The 16,377-nt window shown below is 38.6% G+C and overlaps 1 protein-coding gene across 1 annotated transcript in view; it reads right to left on the bottom strand.

The window, feature by feature from the left end:
- The window catches only part of gfra4a (GDNF family receptor alpha 4a), a 254,160-nt gene that overhangs the window by 204,771 nt on the left and 33,012 nt on the right, over window positions 1-16,377 (bottom strand). The gene's annotated exons all lie outside the window — the stretch shown is intronic.

Genomic DNA, 16,377 nt, shown 5'->3' with positions numbered 1-16,377 from the left:
GTAGAGGTCACTGCCACATAATCCAACACAGCCAGCTACCAATGCTGGTACAGAACAGATACAGAAACCTCCACACTATCTTCATATAGGCCTCTTTAAACACACTGAGGAAACGACAGCAACACTGAGAATAACTATGGGTATTGTTAGAAAGGTATGAAAAGGTACCCAACCTTACAAAATAATATAGATACGCTTATACATTTTTTGTCACATTCTGAACGCTGACTTGTATGTTTTCCACTGCAGTTTTATCTGACAATTCTCTCTTCCTTTCAGGAAATTCTATGGCTTTCAAATGTTTACAAAAAATATACTGATATTGTGTTTTTCAGCCGGAGCAAAAAAAAAAAAAAAACAACACATGCCTTCAAGGAGCTGATTAGGCACTCCATTGTGGCTCTTAACAACTTTGACTCAAAATGATGTGGTTCAAAGCAGATTACTGTTTAATTGACATTGAAAAGATGATGCTACCTTCCATCTAAACAGGGAATTGTGGTTAAAAGGTGAAACGGTAAAGTGATGTCCACAATGTCTATTAATGTCTAAAAATGGAAAAAGGATTAGTGCAATTGATCCAGCGGGGTAACCAAGCCTAACTTCCCAAAACTTTCTGTGGGCTTAATTCAAAATTTCATTATTTGTTTTTTTTGGGCTAAATAAAGATAAATAAATAAATAAACAGATCTATGGTTATACAGTAGTTGCAAAGATACAACTGAGCAGTGGTCTGATTTAAGGAAACTTTGTAATTATGATACCACTACTGTGTTATCAATATTGAAAATTCATCTGTGTTTTCGAGACCCTTTTCATTCCTTACCTTTAGACAATTTCCCCATCACTCTCCATGAGCTTTAGCATCTCAGCCTCATAAAAAATAAAGTGTATGACCCACATGGGCTTTAAGGGAAGTTGGAGTCCATCCAACTGGCTAAATATATGTCAAATATACAGAGCGTGCATGCCTAAGAATAAAATATTATATCCTACCAAATATTGCAATGAAGCAGTCCGTTTTGTTTTTTCACACACAGACATGACAATATTAATGACATATTATGACAGGGATTTGATTGATTGTAAAGCTTAATATAATATAAATTCTATGCTTAATAATATGTATTATCAAGCATAGAATTTCCACGACAGATCGTAAATGACACAAACTTTTAACTTCACGGATAACTGAGGTTTAGCAGCTCTAGGCAGATTTCAACAATTAGGATCTTTGGATTGTAAAGGTCACTGACCCCTGGTTCAGGTAAACAGAGATTTCTTGTAGGGTTTGCAGTTTTGCCATAGGCTTTCCATTTTTGAAGATAGACCGAACGGTGATCTATGAGATGTCCACAGCACAGAATATTGTTTTACGAATTAAGCCTGTTTTAAGCCTTTTTAATGACTTTCTCTGACCCGTCAGCTCTGTTTTGCTTTGTTTGTTCATTAATGATCTCCAACAAACCTCTGAGGCATTCACAGAACAGCTGGAGTTAGGCTGGGATTAATTAACACACAGGTGGACTCTATTCACTAAGCCAATTAGACACACTGGATTTTGTTTTGGGGTCTCAGAGAAAAAGGGTATGGATGCCTATGGTAGCCAAAATCTCCTCCAGTCTCCTCAGTAAACCTCTCTGTCTTTAACATTTTAACTAGCAGCTACCATCTTCACCAGTCTGTGATTGGTGGATTTTTTAACCACTCTTTAAAGACACCACACTTCAGATCTCTGAGTTCTTTCCCACAAACAAATAGTCCAAAAGCTTAATATAGAGAATATTTCTCTCAAGATGAGCAGATTTTCCCAAATGTTCTTGCATCACCGTAAGACCACTTGAGCGCTGTGCACATCAAAAAAGCAGTGACACCCACGGAGCAGCCCGACACAGCAACCGCACAGCAGCACCAATCAGATGGATCAGACTCAAATCCTTCCCTTTAACCCTGACTCATCTTCCTTCATCCTTCTTAAACCCTCCTGAAGATTTACCTCTCCACACATTTACACTTCTAACAGGAAGCAAAGAGAAGACACGTTGCCCCCTTTTTTTCAGCAGTTTGGCAACAGCACAGCAGCGACTTCTGTGAGTGACTTATTTAGGAGGGAAGAAGGCGAAAGATAAGAGTTAAAGTCTTGTTCTGGAGTCACTGGGTATTTACAGCTAAAGAGGAAAGGCTTCTTAGACAACTTCAGGGATACACGAGGAGGGGAATAAAATCTATAAGGAACCTCAGTCATGTTGCAGCAAATACTCACAGACAACAACAGATTAAAGGAAACGCTACAGCATGTAACCATGGTTATATTGATGAATAGTGAGAAAAAAAAATTGAACAAAAGTACCTAAGACATGTTGGATTTTTTTTCATAGCAGAAGGTCTGACCATGTAGTCCTCTACACAGCAGGGATGCTCTAAATCATAGAACACACTGCAGGCTATTTTCTCTAGAGGCCATTTCAAAAAAATAAAGACAAAAAAAAAAAAAACTTCCTCTAGCAGTTGGCCTTTGCGTGACTCCTCGTTGCAATCTGACAAGCTCGACTGACGCTGCAAAGCCTCACATATTTTAGACAGATCCATGAAGGGTTAGCATCTCGAGATATGTTTCATCCTTTAATCTGATTAAATAAATGTTGAATAAAGAAACGTAGAATTAATGTAAATATAATGTAAAAACCAACAAAAACAAACAAACAAACAACCAATGGACTAATAATAAAGCCACAAATGTAATCAGATTTTTTCCAAAAAACAAAAAATGCTTTTTTCAGTCATTCTTCATTTATTTCTTCATCGGTGGTTGATCCATAAGAAGAACAGGTCCTTCGGTAAATATATTATATCTGTAATCTGTTTGCATCCTTACATTTTTGTAGGGAAGTCATAGAAACAAAAGCAACGAACAGGTGCCTGTTAACAGTGGACATGCCAAATTACCATTTAGGATCTCTGAAAGTCAAAACAAGTAATATAAATAAAGATGTTGACTGAAATCAATGAATTTTCTGCTCAATCGGCCCTTCCCATTGCCCAACCCGTTGGGAACTCCGGATTTCGATCTTTTTCAATCAGTAAATGCACTGTACATAAGGGCTACTAGGTTCTGCTGACAAAAGCATTTTTTTGTGGGTGGAAGTTGTTGAAATTAGTAAATAAGACTTAATATCCTTTGTGTTAAGTATCAGAAAGGCATTTGAAAACAAAGCACAGAGATATAAGAAGCTGTTTAGAAGGAGATTGCATTTTAGACCTTAGCATTGTCCAGATTTGCTTAAGGTTCCTTCAGGCTACGAAACAGCGCGAGAGAGCAACACTTGATATTCAGCTGCTATCTCTTTGTCAGGTGATGTTAGTGTACTGTTGTATTATTTCCGTACGTAAAGGTTAGAGTTTTAAGCTGGACAGTATGTTGTAACTATATGTTTCAGAGCCTTATTTTGAATCAAGAAACAAAGTAATGTTTCAGTTTCCCTAATGTGTCGACAGTCAGCAAAAAAGCATTATTTGTTACAGTAGCTGGCAACAGTCTGTTACTAAAGCACGCGAAAAAGCCCACCCCAACTGTTTATCTGGCAGCATTTCGGGTAAATGGTTGAACAAATTAGATAGGTGTGCCAACAACAGTTATTTGTTTTTGGTGCTTCAACAAAAAAAAAAAAAAAAAAGCGCAAGTTAACAGCTCGAGCCTTCACATGGTAGCTCTGAAATATCTTGCAGGGTGGATTTCAAGGGTTTTATACCACCGTTATGTACCACGTCTCCACCATGTACAGAGAACCTGATGAGAAGAATGAAACATTTGCTCAGCTGAAGCTGTTAGAACATTGCAAAGTTGTAATTAGCAGGAAATTGGAGTTGGTAAGTAAAAGCCTGAAATCACTTATTCAAGCAAAATGTTGGTTTGCAGCTTACATTATACACAGAGTATCATGCATAATCAATTATACTCCCCACCATACCATACCCCCTTAATTTAAAAAAGCACTTAAAATAACAAAGGTCATCCTTGAACCTTTTTGAAAAACGTGGTAAGTCCAGTCCAAATAATTGCCTTCAGATGCCCCCTAATTAGAATAAGTCCTTCTTTGATTTGTCTTGTTACTGAAAAGCGCTATATAAATAAACTTGCCTTGCCTTCTTTGTCTAAGTTCTAAGTATGGAGATGTTCTGTGAATCAGATCAAGGAACACAGCAGACAGGCCAGGGATAACATTTGGAAATTCAACGCAGGGTAAGGTTATAAAACAACATGGACTTTTAACGTCTCAAAGAAGAAAAATGAAATGCGTATGACACAACTGTGAAACTATTAGGACATGTACCTCTACTTAAACTGACGGGCTGGGCAAGGAGTGCATTGGTCCAAGAAGCAACCAAAGAGGCTCCTGGTAACTTTGAAGGAGTTGCAGGATGGTTATGGTTTAGGTCAGAGGATCTGTCGACATAACAACTATTAGAAGCGAAAATTGACCTTAAAAAAAAGAGTATGGAGCAGGAAACCATTGTTGAACAACAATTCTTTGGCCCACTGCCATCACCCTGTAAACATCATCCCAAGGTGAAACATGGTGGCAGCTGCATCATGCTGTGGGGTAAGCCTTTCCTCAGCAGGATTAAGGAAGGTGGTCATTGTTGATGGGAGCATGGATGAAGCTAAACACAAGTGAATCCTGTAAGGAAAAAATTAGTTTAACTTCCTGCAGGACGACAATGCTAAACATCCAACCAGAACAAAAATTGAATGGTTTAATATTCGTATTTCTGTTAGTATGTTCATCTAAGTCCAGATCTAAATCCAACTGACAAGACTTGAACTACATTGCAAAAAAGAAAGGGTACTGACTTGGAGGACCTGAATACAAAATGTGTTGTTTTTTTTTTCATTTTTCTTGTTGCTTGTAGAAAATGTTGAAAACCATCTGTTGTTGTTCTCTCCAATAACAATTATTCAATACGTTGTGCTGGTCTGTAACATCCCAGGACATTACATCGAAGTCTTATGATGTTACAGATACGTGAAAAAGTTAAAAGGTGGAATACTTTTTTTTTTTGAGGTCTCGTTTATTCCTACTCTTGTTGAAGCGTTCTTCTCCTACTGCTCTGACTGACATGCAGTGAGCCATCTAGATCGTCACATAAATCCTTCTATCAGTTCACGACAATAACGGTTTAATGTTGCAGAGCCAATATCTGAAGTTTCTCTCTGCTGCTCTTTTCTGTCTCTCCGGCTACCTTTAGCAGGACAGCTAAGATATTCTCCTTTGGGTTACTTAATCCTCTGACCGCAGTAATATCACACCGATCCCCCGCCGAGTCATTATTGTCCATCAAGTTAGTCCGGCATGTTCAGCCATGCTTGAGTGGATGATTCCCATTTATTCCTGCCCCCCCCCCCCCCCCCAACCTCACCGTTCCCTTTGAAGACGGGAGCTGCCAGCTTCATCCGTCTGCAGACTTGTTAGAGGCCCGTGTCAGCCTTGTTACTGAGCCTGCTGATCCATGGCCATAAACCTGTGCAAAGGTGGGAGAGGGTATTAGCGGTCTCAGGCTTTGCACAGCTGCAGGACGGGTGGCCCCGAGCCCAGCATCTCCCTCTATTCATTAGTGGTGCTGAGGCCAAAAGCTGAGCAGAAACAGGTAATTAAATAAGCCTTTCCTTTTGTTTGCCTCCGCCTTTTTTAAACTTGGGAGAGTGACTTCTCAAGCAGCTGATCGATGTCCACTCCTTCAATTGACAATATTGGTTTACATCTGAATCATTTAGTTTAATGAGCTCAAAGCAATGGCCTATGTGTGCGTTGTTCAATAAAAGCAATGAACTGGTACCACTTGTCGGGCCTATAATCTCCAACTGTCCTGTAGCACCGCTTTATTGCATCCAGCTCTACCGACTTTAATATCCTGGTGTGTTTGTCGAGTCCGAGCATTTCGCTGCTGGCTGTGCAGATTTTCTTTTCTCGCGCTTGCTGTAACTACCCCGTGGAATCAGTTTTTTTTTCTTCTTTTCCTCTTCCTTTGGTGTCGATGTTTACCAGACAAAACACAAGAAAAACAACCTACCCGAGGAGATGGAAGACGTATCTGACCCAGTGGGAAATCTGTACAAAATCAACACATTAATTAATTACTAATGAGTGATTTCCATTTGGTGTCAGTGTGAGGTCAGTAAGTGGCCTTAATATTTAATGACCCGCTGGAGGTGAGGAAAAGCTTCTTTCTATCTATAAAAGAATGTGTCTTATATTTATTCACAATCATCTCTCTCTAATTCCCATTATTTACTTTCGCTTTGATAAACCCCATCTGGATGTTTCTCGTTAACAACTGGGGTGTGATTAATTAGGCCCCCCCCCCCCCCCCCCCCCCCCCCCCTGCTCACTGCACACTTCTCCAAATAGATGCTACCTGTGGCTGGGCTGGTTTTATCTGTCTTTGCTCAGGGACTTTCATAAAGAGCTAGCTCATTTAGTGAACACGGCAGCGGCTTCCTGTGTTTACTCCCCCGTTCCCCGATGCTCCTATGAGAGGAAGGCGAAGCCATCATTGATGCCTGTTCTGTAAATAGCCCGGTGTAAAAGCTCTGGCTGTAAATCAGGTGGTGTTGGTGGCGAGAGCTGTTTTTTTTTTCTTTTATTTTTGTGCTTTTTTTAAAGACCTTGTGATTGCTAAACAAAGAACTGATGAAAGCGGAGAAGGAGCATTCGGAGGACACTTTATCCTTTGATTACGCAATTTCTATGCATTTCATTGGAACTGTATGCGATAGACACTAAGTAGAGCACAATTAGGAAGTACCAGGAAAAATATGGACGTCTATTAGGGCTGAACGATTTTGGAAAATAATCTAATTGCGATTTTTTTTCTTAATATTGCGATTTAATGCGATTTTTTTTCCAGTTTAATTTATCATGTCTTTTTAAACATATACAAACAACAAATCATTTTGTTTCCTCGCTGTGCAGATTAGGTGCTAAAAGACCCTCAGCATCTAAACTCAAAGCAGAAATGATTGCGTTCTGCCTACAGTATATTTCAACCAAAATTGCAATTTTGACTTTTCTCTGCGTTAACCACAAGCAACAAAAATGGCGTCTAAATAAAGACATTTGTAAACAAGGACTATTCAAAACAAGAACTTTTAATGTTTCTATTAATCAGAATATTATTCAAGAGAACAGCTTTTAGTTGATTTGGACATCAATCCTTGTTGAACATAAAGTCCAACCAACAAGCAAGCCTATGTATTAAACTGATTGATCTGTACTTAATGCTATGTATGATTATATAAACTCTAAAACAAGTAATACAATTAGATTATCTCACTGCTGCAACTGTCTTCCCTTCCATGTGGAGGCAAACCCACTTTAAACATTTTACCAGCACCTAATGGACGTGTCTAATTCACTAATTGTTACATTGCCAAAACTTGCAGACTCTGCGATTTGGAAATTGTGTTTTTTTTAAATCACGATTATATTGAAAATGTGATTAATTGTTCAGCCCTAATGTCTATCTAACTTTTCTTAAATAGATGAAGACATGAAAATTGTTGCATGGTTTCTTTATTCTTATAACCCTACACCAGCCTGAAAACGATTTTGACCTAGAAAATATGGTGCTTGCAGCGTCATGATGTGGGGATGCTTTTGTTAAGCAGGACCCGTTTGAAAAACCTGCTAGGGGCTGTAAAAAAGTTTGAGACTGTGGCGATGGTTCAACTTTCAGCACCACAACCCTGAACATACAGCTGTCTGGCAGAGGTGGAGCTATATGGAAAATAAATTGGTATCGGTTTAGAGTATCAGGTTGCTTTTACAAGTATACGAGTATGAGTACAGGATGCTGGTATTGGTACAGATACCAGTATTGTATCGGGACATCACTTTTTTCCCCTGAAACATTATATATTAAACAAATATATCGCTATTCATTGATGGTCTCATGGCATCAACAGAGGAAAAATAGTTTAAGCAGCTAAAGACGGGTTGCCAGTGTTTTCATTTTGCAAACCTTCTCAATTAGAGTTCATTATTATGAGTAAATCCAAATTATTACTTTTTTTTTTTCTAGCTGATAATGACGGACAATGGGACAATATTCCACCCCTATCTCACTTTTCTGATTTGTATTTGGCAAAATAAAATCCCTTCTACTTCACACATGTGCCCTACTTTGGTTAGGTTTATTATATACAATCCCACGAAGACTGTGATTTTCAAGTGACAAAATGCGGAAAATTTCAAAGGATAGGCATAATATTTCAAGGGGCACTATAAGCAGTCGATTGTGCTTCTTGTCTTGGGGGTGAGGGGGGGAGGGGGGGTCCCTTGGGAAATATCCCCCCCTGGCTTTCATTCTTAAAGCCCTTGTCTGTAGGAGAAGCGGAAAGATAGAAACGAGGGGACACTCGGAGGGAGGGTACACGGCTTGAGAGGGGATGAAATGAAAAGAGCTGACTGGAAGAAAGATTAAAAGGTGAAGAGGAGATGGAGCAACAGCGAGACGAAGAAGGAGGAAAATGAGAGAAAGTAGACAAGATTAATTAACTTATTTCCAAACAGCAGATCCTATTAAAGCTGCTGTCAGCCTCACTCAGCGACCCACTGACTTGCTCCAACTTAAATGGAATACAAGCAGCTTTGTTTTCAGGCCTTGTCATGTGTGTTTAAGTTCCATAAAGAGACGTACACAGAGAGGAGCGCGCAGAGCTGTGTGTGGTTTTTTTTTTTTTTTTTTCCTGAGACTGTTGTGCCAGCGGTCAGCTGTCTGTTGCTATGCAATTATGAAGCAGCACATAGCGAAATGGCAGGTGGGCCTGTAAGCACAGCTTTTGAGTGATTCAGTACAGCAGGCATTTCTCCAGGTCTATAACGGCAGAGAGCGCGGTGGTGGTGGGGAAAGGTGGTGGTGGGGAAAGGTGGTGCGCGGGGTGAGAGGCCGGCCGCTGGGAGACAGCGATGAAAGATTGATCAAGGAGGCTGTTGCCTTTTCAAGGTGAGATCTCAGTTCTGAGGGAGGGAGAGACCTCCTCCTCACCTTCTTACCTCCACAGCACAACATGGAACCCCCCTCATCCACCTTCAGTTTTTTTATTTTTTTTCTCTCTTCAATTCTCCGGGAGAAAGTAGTTCTCCGAAGAAAACGAGGTGATAGGAAGTCTCCGGTTACGGGCGTGAAGCATTTTCCTTTTCGCTTTTTTTCCCCGCGATATCGCTTCAATTCTTTCCCACAGCGTTTTTTTTTTTTTTTTTTTCCTTTTTTCAAAGATTTTGCTACCTGTGGAATATTTCGCTAAGTGGTTATCCCCCCTCCACCCCTCCGCTGAGGCTTTTTTAAACACTTGTAGAACTCTATTAAGCCTGTCAGCATCATCAAACAAAGCGACAAAAATGCCTCTGGGTGTTAACCTTCACCTTCCATCATATTTACGGCGGCGGCATTTTATCTTTTTATCTGTCTCCATCCCCTCCACGCTGCCGCTCGATTAGAAAGGGAAAAAAAAAACTGAGTTTTTATGGCAAAACAACAAAACCTTACTGACACTTAAAAGGTACCTCGTCATTGTTCATCTCCAGCGTTTGTTCGGAATGCTAAGAACGATGGCATGTGAGATTTTCTCTTCATTGATTCCCCATGTTACACCTTGAAAATACAAAGGCTAATGAAAGATTGCCGTCATCTTCAGATCTTTAATTTGGCAGGGGGAAAAAATAGTTTCTGCTGCATAGATTCAATTCACCATTCAGTATTTCACAGCAGGTCGAAAGAGAAAGGTAGGGTGCTTTGAAAAATAGTATTTGCCACCTTGCAGATTTCTTTGGATTTTAGTTTGTTTCTAAAACGTAACATTTTTTAGACAATCAAGCAGCTTTTAATAGTAGAGAAGAACATGCTGAGTGAACATAACATGCAGGTTTCAAATGAGAATTTTGCTCATAAAATGGGCATCCGAACCAGGCTCGCTCTATGAGAATGTGTTATTGTTCTCTAAACCTAATAACTGGCGCTGCCACCTTTGGTTAGCAACATCACACATTGCCAGAAAACTGTCAATGTTTTTTTTTTTTTTTTTTTTTTTTTTACTGTGCAGGAATTTTGGCCAATTTGTCTTTGCAGAACCTAATGTGTTGTAGCCAACTAAGAGAGTTTTAGAGCATGAACGATTGCTAAAAAGTCACGGCACGGCATTCTAATCAGATTTAAGTGTACACTTTGACAAGGGCACTCTGAACCCATCTTTTTGTGTCATTTAGTGGTAGACTTGCTGTTTTTTTTTTTTCAGATCACTCAAATATTGCATTTGACTTGAGTTTGAGATCATGAACTGGTGGCCAGACGTTCTCCGTTAGGATATTCGGGTAGAGAGCAAAATTCCATCAAGGTTCCATCAGTTACAGCAAGCCGTCCGGCAGCAACAAAGCAGCCCCAAACCATCACATACTATAACTGTCAGTATGACGTGCTTTCCTGAAATGTTTTACGCCGGACACCTTCCAAAATGTTCTACTTTTATCTCGTCAGCAAACTTACCTTTTCTCACTAGTTTTTGGAATCATCAAGGTATGGTCTGCAAGGACTTCAGGCTTGAAACTCATGGATGCAATTTTTATAATATTTTTTTTGCCCGGTCTGTTTCTTAGTGTTGATTCATGAACACTAACCCTAACTAAGGCAAATGCAGCCTGGTGTTCAGATGTTTTTTTTTTTTTTTGGTTTTGTCTGGTGCCCTGGAAGGTCAGCTGGTCCCAGCAAGATTTCCCACTGTTCCATGTTTCCTCGATTTATGAACCTTTTTTCTCACTGCCTCAGAAATGGTTGCAGCAGCACATTTTTTTGTGATGCATACAACCTGACAAATTAAACATACAATTAAACATACAACCTGTTAAATTAAACCGATAAATAGGCATAAACCAACACAATAGAAAATCAATTTTATATAAATTATGTGTAAGTTAATTTTTATACATACAATTACAAATAAACGCTGACTTATATTGTTTATTTATTGAACAGAAAATATTTACAGCAATCCTTCAATGAGCTAACAAGAACAACCAACAATAGATTAATATTTACTTTTAGTATCCATTTTCCTATATTTAATTTTGTTTAAACTTTCCTACATTTTATTACAATAGTTTTTTTTTACTTGCTGTTATTCTGTTTTTATTTTCCAATGTTTTAATCATGTAAAGCACTTTGCATTGTCCTTGTGCTGAAATGTGCTATACAAATAAATCTTCTTGCCAAGATGGTTGCACACTACCTGGCAGAACGTAAACTCAACGTGTGCTATTTCATTATTTTGACTGGACGATCTGAGCTTGGGGCCAGAGGATTTGTGTCCCACGGCAGTCTACTGACAGCATGTTGGGAATGCGCACTGCAATTTCAGATGTTCAATATTTAAACAAATGTTGGTGGGTCGGCCTCAGTGTCAAGATGCATCAAGAGGATTTAGTCTACTGCGCTTGTCAGTTTTCTGGCAGACTTAGATATATAGAAAAAAAAAATTCCAACAGAATTTTATTGGTAAGGGTATCTGTCTTTTTTTACAATATTGCTCTATAAGAATGATCATGTCCCACTGATTACTGCTAACATAGAGCTCCAAAGCGACATCTGGTGGGGCCAGGCCCCACTGGCCCCAAATGCAGGGACGCCACAGTTGATAACAATTACTTTGTTTCTCATCTGCTTTTTAGATCAGAACAAGATGTGCTGCAATTTTTTTTAAGAGCACAGTGGTGGCGCAGGGGTAGCGCACACCACCTAAGTACAGAGGACTGAGACCTTGACACAGCTGTCCCGGGGTCCACTCCTGGCCAGAGGACCTTTGCCGTATGTCTTTCCCCTTGTCTCTCAACCCTATTTCCTGTCTGTCCACTTCAGAATAAAGGCCATTAGTGCCACAAGGGAAACACAATTTGCAGCGTTTTGTGAGATTTTAGCCTACTTCCTGTCTTCAGGCAAATTCTGTTAAAAGGGTTTCTTTATTCCAAAGGTACCATGAAGATGATGTATTTTTTAAAACCCTCCTAAACTTTCCAAAAATGTTGTTAATTATAGTTCTTTCATGACTTAGCAAGGAGGGTGGGACTTCTTTTTTTAATTTGAGCCTTGCAAGTTTGGGTATCTTCCTTTATAGATCAAATCCTCTTCTAACACCTGCATTATGTGTTTATGCGGGTTATCTTTGAAATTAAAATTTGTTTGATAATCTGATTAAAATGATTAAATGTTGTACAAAAAAAGCAACAGAATAATTTAGTGAAGGTAAAAAATAATTTTTCAAAGCTCTGCATTTTCCCTGATGTGATTGTCGTGTTTTTCAGGCTCAACTCTGCAGGCAGTCGCGGATACAATGTCTAACTTAAGAGCTCTCTACCTTCCATTAAGCACTGTCAAGGTGCCTTTAATCAAAGCACTTAGAGGAAAATTGCTCATTAGACAAATTTGGGGGGAAATCAGCTTTGATTTCCAGGTATTCCTTTCTAAAATAGATGCATTTTATTTGAGTTCATCTCATTTTGATCTGCCAGTGTTTTAGTGATTCAATGTCTTTCCTCACCTGGCATCTGTGTGAAGCCTAAGTTTAAACAAATTTACAATCTGAGGTTTTTGTAAAACTCTGCCATGATGATACTGGTTTTATTTGATTTCTCTTTCAAATCTCCAACACACACCAAAATGCTGAAAGCACGGCCGGTACAGTCCTAGCATTTGAAAGCAACCTCACATTTCACTTTACAATGCTTTTTTTTAACATCAGTATGGGTTTTATGGATGTATACGAGACATGATTAAATCTAGCTTTTATCAGTATATGTACAATACATGAAAAGAATGACTTAGTTTTAGGCTTGAGAAAATTTACAAGACTGCCAGATTCAGCGTAACAGTAAAAGAACAAAAAAAAACACAAATCAGTTTGCATATTGTGTATATTTTGTGGTTGTTAAACACAGAGAGTTTTGCAGAAAATCTAAAGTCTAAACAAGAAAAAACCCAAATACCAGAGTACCAGATTTTGGTTAGAAGACCATAATATAATACTAAATAAATGGGGCTTAATCATGCTATGTGCATAATAGAGCAGGGACTGTAAAATAGGAATATTCTATTTTAAAACAAACATCTCATTAGGTTGAAAAACAGAAAAGAGACCAACCTTGCTGCGTCACAGTTCCTCTTCCTGTCATCTTTCCTAGCTCTTGCTCTCTGCAGCAGACTTTGCAGTAAATGTACTGTAGACACGACCCAATACACTTTAAAACATGCAGTTTTTTTAAATTGGTTCTTATATATATATGTGCATCCTCTGTTTTAATCTTATGAATATTGAAAATAGCTAATTTTTTAATTCTTTTTTTTCACCCAGTAACAACTGTAGCTCTTGGATGTGCTGCATTCATTGACCAGGGAAAAAAAAAAAACATATTTTGACCATCAGTCAAAGACAAACAAGCAGTACTAAGCTTCTCTTTTTTTAATGGCAGGTAATGGTTACTACTGATTCATCCAGTAGTAACCAGTCTCTTGTTATTGCCCTCACTTGAATATGACTCCTTCAAAATAAATTTAATGGGTTCCTGGGCTCTTCAGATTTGCAGATGCTGTCACTCAGGAGATGAGAAATACATCATAGCAATATATATATATATATATATATATATATATACATCCATTTTATGACACATCTATCCCTTGTGGGGTTGCGAGGGGTGCTGGTGCCTATCTCCAGCTGTCAATGAGAGGGGGGTACACCCTGGACTGGTCTCATATATATATATATATATATATATATATATATATATATATATATATATATATATATGCCTATATATATATATATATATATATATATATATATATATATCTATATATATATATATATATATATATATATATATATATATATATATATATATATGTGTGTGTGGGACTATAATAATGTTTTCCTTGTGTCATAATCACTGGGGTCCACACACATAATTAAAAAATAAATAGGGCTAATCGCCCTCCCATGCTATTGTAAGCCACATTTTGTGTAGTAAATTATATCTCATTAAATGGAACCAAATAAGAAACAGAGTCCATAAATGAAAGTAAATAAGCAGCTGCTTTCATGTAGCTGAGATGAAGCATATTACTGCATGTAGAGTGTTCCAGTTTTTTTTTTTTTGGGCTATGTCACGATCAGCATGATCATGTGGATCTGATTATCATTTTTAAATCCCTTCCCCATCTAAAACTAACATAAACTAAGCTTATGGTAGTTTTTAAGGCTTCCGAAGCCTTTTCCAAGTATTAAAGGTTACATTGTCAGTGTCGTACAATAAACTATTTGTGTTGCTTAGATTATTTCACACATGGCCGAGGACTCATACTCCAATATGAAGAATCATCTAACTATAAAACTTGTTACAATATTTATTCATACACTGCAGTAAAATAACATTTGCTCTCTTACAGATTTTGTTTGTGAATAATTATTTTCTTTAAAAAAGTAAAAAAGAAATCCAAACCAACTCGGTTCAATCTTAAAAAGTAATTGCTGTCTAAACTTCATAATGACTTGTATCCCCTCTGGTGGCAACAACTGCTAACTAGGCATTTTTACATCATTGTGGTGGAAATTTGACTCAATTTTTGCTAAACTTTTAAAATTCAACCACAATCATTTTTTTTTCTTTTTTTTTTTTTTGGAACAGCCTGTTCAGGGTGCAGTTGCATTAACAGTGGGCCAGTAATCTAGGTTCTGAAAGGGCTAATCAGCCCTAGATCATCACATTACCACCATGTCTCACTCTATGTATGTCGTTCTTTCTGATTCAAAAAAAAAAAACGAATCAGAACAAATCTGAGAGGGAGCAAATATTTTTCGTGCCCCTGTACAAGTATGCTGCATCTCCATGACCCACCCATGTGTACGGCACACCTAAGCAGGTGCAGACGCCTGGAGACCGCCCGGCGTGCATAAACGCACATATTCTCACAAGCTCACAACCCCACTCCCACATTCCCACAGCACGACATGTGTGCTCACAATACTTCCTACTGTAAAAAATCATACCCATACACAATGAATCACACAGGCACACTTTTAAATAGCTGCCAACAAGAGTAATGATGCGACACTGGCTAAAGAAATAAGAGGAAGGGGAAAAAAAAGCGTTTTCATTTACACACTGCAGATGCATCACACATGGTGTCCTCACTTGAAAGACAAACGAAACATCTGTTATTGACTACAACGGCCTCTGCTCCGCCAAAAGCGTTTCGCTCCGCTCTTCTTCGGTGACATGAACGTCGGAGGTTTAGTTATATCAGTTATGCCTTTTTAGGTAAGACACAATTAATTTGCATAAAAGGTGTTTCCTAACTCGGAAGCTGATTTGTGCACAGAATAACACGCAACACCAACATTTGGTACCTTCAAGCTTTCACGCCCAGTTCCATCTCGGTGACCACAACTGTTCTAGTAGTTGTTCTACTTCTCACGCTGCAGGTGAATATGGTTCCTTTTGCATGGTAGAAACAAAGTATTGGTGTCGCAAGACCTGTGAAATCAGCTTTACCACTTTACTTAAGGGTTTGAATGTTCAGGCTCAAGCTGTTAAGTTATTATTTTTTACTTGTTTAAAGAACCATAACCAAGGGGAACTTTGTTGTGTCCGTTGTTGCACTGCTTTGGGTAGGGGCATCTATTAGTTAAGATGTTTGTCGATTTTCAAAACATTTTTAAACATAATTTACCTAAAAAGTTAGACCATGAAGAAAAACATCGAGCCCTGATGAAAACCGTCTCCACAGCATGATGCTTCCCCCGCCATGTTTCCCCGCAGGGGGCTGATATGTTCAGAGGGATTTGTTCATTTTCATACATATATAGCGTTTTGCATGTAGGCCAAAAGATTCAACTGTTGTCCTAACCCTGCTTGAAACATTTCCACAACGTTATCCCTGACCTGTCTGTGATGGACCTTGGTGTTGTTCACTAATGCTTTTGCCAAACCTCAGCGGCTTCCTTAGGGCAGCTGGGCTCATCCAGAGATTCGATTACATACAGAGGGGACCCTATTTACTCATTAAGTGACCTCAATGAGCCAGTGGCTTTCCTGGGTTTTATGTGCGGGTATTGAAGGAAATAAAATTAAAACACAAATACATGTCAAACCTTTGGAATCAATTCAAAACTATTGCACTACTTCAAGGTAGTCTATCACATAAAATCCTAACATAATGGCCTGAAGTTTGTGGACATAAAAGTCCAGTGGGTAAAAAATATCTGCAAGGCTACCGTTTAAACAGCATGAAGACACGTCATCTGCTGTACAGTTTACATTTTGTGAGCAATCAAAC

Source organism: Fundulus heteroclitus, chromosome 19 (assembly GCF_011125445.2).
Source record: "Fundulus heteroclitus isolate FHET01 chromosome 19, MU-UCD_Fhet_4.1, whole genome shotgun sequence".
Taxonomy (NCBI): Eukaryota; Metazoa; Chordata; class Actinopteri; order Cyprinodontiformes; family Fundulidae; genus Fundulus; species Fundulus heteroclitus.
This window is presented reverse-complemented; position numbering and strand designations above follow the sequence as displayed.